The sequence below is a fragment of the Chenopodium quinoa genome, unplaced genomic scaffold (genome assembly GCF_001683475.1).
Source record: "Chenopodium quinoa cultivar QQ74 unplaced genomic scaffold, ASM168347v1, whole genome shotgun sequence".
Taxonomy (NCBI): domain Eukaryota; kingdom Viridiplantae; phylum Streptophyta; class Magnoliopsida; order Caryophyllales; family Amaranthaceae; genus Chenopodium; species Chenopodium quinoa.
This window is the reverse complement of record NW_018745684.1, coordinates 2,233,445-2,236,690: the sequence shown is the minus strand read 5'-3', so window position 1 is coordinate 2,236,690 and position 3,246 is coordinate 2,233,445. Positions and strand designations below refer to the sequence as shown.

At 34.3% G+C, this 3,246-nt stretch overlaps 1 pseudogene; it reads right to left on the bottom strand.

The window, feature by feature from the left end:
- Positions 1-226: 226 nt before the first annotated feature.
- LOC110718087 lies at positions 227-2,769 on the bottom strand (annotated as a pseudogene).
- Positions 2,770-3,246: the final 477 nt, after the last annotated feature.

The following is a 3,246-nucleotide window of genomic DNA, read 5'->3' as shown; positions in this document are numbered from 1 at the left end:
CCCATCCCCCAACTTAATGAGATTCAAAACTTAAACAAGGTCAGGACATTTATCATTCATGAATCTCATGTTAATTAGTATTATGTAACATTATGGAATATGTGAAAATAATATTCTAATAACGACTATTTCTTAGTTCAATATATAGGAAAATAAAGAGGAACAAAAAAAATACGATACATAAGTAACATTTTGAATTTTCAATTTTCCATACAATGCAAAGCTGTAAAATAAAAGTATGCTGAAATCATTATATGAAATAGAAAATACTTCGTTACAATAGCTACTCTGTAATAATTTATTATAAGAGCCTTTCCAAACTTTGGCCTATAGAAATCACAACATAAATAACGCTTACAATCCGGATCTTGAATGCTACATATAGGTCATCTTTAACTAGTACAAATTATGATGGTACTCCAAACAATATTGTTGTTTAGCTGTGGTTGTAACTTGTACCATCTTTAATCAAATTTACCTTCCATCTTCAGGACAATGAACGTAGTTTGAAATGATGAATTCCAATATCATCTAGGGCTTTGGAGAAAAGGCGTGTGAGGTTTTCTTCACTTGAGAATTCACAATAAAAAGGCGGATTTTTTTTCCAATGTTAACACTTTGATTGGACCATATATCTTCTTAGATGAGAAAAGACCCTGAACAAAAAATGGAACGGAAATCCTTGGTACAACATTGTTCACGGTTGATCTATGGTAGACACTTTTCAATAGGCCATTAGATATAATCTGAATACAAATTGAAGTAATAAAGTATTAGAGCTAGTTTAGTTCATGTACTATGTTATAATAATGTCGAACAAGCTAAAAATTATTCACCCATGTATTCCAAACTTAGAACTTACAATTAAAATAAGAAAATAGGAATGATACCTGAAGTGCGTCTCCAATGTTAACAATCAAGGCGCCAGTGAGTTCATCATTAACCCATTGGTTTTCAAGAAGAACTTGGAGGCCCCCAACTTGATCTTGTAAAAGTACCGTGATGAATGTAATATCAGCATGTCCACTAGTTCCTGTTATAAACGACGTTGCAGAAATAAAACAATAAGAACAATGTTACCGGGAATGAGACTGAGTCGTGGACTATGTCGTTCTCTTTAGAACATCCACGGTACTGCCTCGAATTTGTGCAAGTAGCTCGTACCAAATCGGATGTCCCCCAAGATAAAACAGTCTCTCAAAACGATAAGGTACCGTGGGTTTGCATTGAACCACCGGGCAACAAAACACCGGAAAACAATAATGAAAACTGCTCGAACCTTTAGAGGAAAAGGAAATATTTTATGTGTAAAATGTTTTCTGCTGTTGCTAAATCATTTTAAACCGTGGCAGAGATGATACTTTTATAAGCAAAACCAAGTAATCGTTAAGCAAAAAACAAGGCAAAAGATCAGCAACGTTTAGGCATTAAACGTGTATAACGTTGCAACGGGAAGGCAAAAAATCAGCAACGTTAATCAAGGAATTAACTGTGTAACGACACATTAAGTATTTTGAAACCGAACATTAATCGCCTGTTTAAAACGGTTAGCAAAAATTAATGTGTTTAATAACCCCAACCCGATCCAACTTGGTGCGCGTGTGATAAATTGACTTAGAGGTAAGTCTTCCCTCCCCACAAAATGTGGGTAGCCCAAGGGCCACACCCTTTTAGCTCACTCTCAATATTATAAAGAGAGTGAAACTTCTATTTCTCATCAATGTGGGACTTTGGTGTTTTCCCAAAATTCACACAATTCACACACACTACTACTTTGTTCCAACAGTTCCTAGGGTCAATTGGGGCTCTGGACAAGTCGGATAGTAGTGGCAAGCTAAGGACCACCCTTTGCTAATATCGAGTTCTTCAAGATGTTTTGGTCTGAGTCCAAGACCCATCGATAACAACATAAGTATGTTGTTAACTAACTTAACCATATGGTCGACATACTCTAGTGTCACATCCCTGCAAAAATAATTGCTTTTTAATACCTTTAATCAAGTGAATCTTTAAATACAAAGAGCAACATGAATTAGTACTAGAACATAAAGTAGATACTACATATTTTAATTAATAAGAATTTAAAAGACAAAGTAACTCACTTGCATATTTGAGGCAGCTCTTGAGGATCAACTTCACCTGTTAGAGCATTGAAATAGAAAGTATCCCTCCAATTAGCAGCTTTTGAATGATACAAGTCATGGTTGGAAAGAAAAGTGACATTCTTTGAGAAGAAATCTCGGCTATAGATTTGCTTGTTAGCCTTCGCATCTAGCTCATGAAATATTCGAACTCCTTCGATCATCTTTTCCAACAATTTCAATGATTTACCACTTGAAAAAAATCCCCATTTATGAGATGCTGAAATGATTTCTTTTACAATCTTAGCAGTTTGATAATCACTTTCACCAACTTGAGCAAAATCTATAACAGGTACACTTATATTTTTTGCGTTTATACCTAAATCCTTAGAGCGAACCTCGAGTGGTCTAACAAATATGCTAGGAACCTTTTCTATTCCTCCATCTAGCTACCACCCCCTTTACCCCGGTTTTCTCTTCATCAAACGCCTTGAGATCGTTACTTCGATCATAAATACTTTGTGTGTCATTCATGTTACCTTGGTTGCTCATTGAATCTTGCAAGCTTTTTTATGGAAGGACAGTATGAAATGGATCGGAGTTTCCTTTTGTTTTTTTTGAACTTATTAAGAGTTAGTGCGTGAATGGAGAAGCTAGTATAACAAATTTATAGTCAAGTGTACGTAATGATTCATTACGCTTTCCACTCACATACGTAGAAATCCATGTGCATGCATTAACAATATTTAGATTAATCTAAGCACTGACTTAATTGACTTAGCCTAATCCATGTGCTTATCCATATGCGTTAACGTTATAAACAATCTATACTATTTAGGCGTTCCTATTTAAGAGAGTTTATGTGCTACATGACACCCTCCTCTTAGACAAATATTTTATATTCATGTCACATGTCAACCCTTCAATATGTAAACATGGTTGTTGCTAGGAATTAAACTTGCGACCATTTAAATGAAAAACAAGAATTTACTCACCATTAATGTTTCAATATAATACTTTGTAGGTGATAAAGTCTTACAAATATATGTTAGACATGTATATCTCCGACGCCTTAATTGTAATACAAATTGTTTTGAACAATAATATTATACCTCTTCATTGCAGAAAAAATATTAATATAAACTATGGAGTATTTTTTATTCCA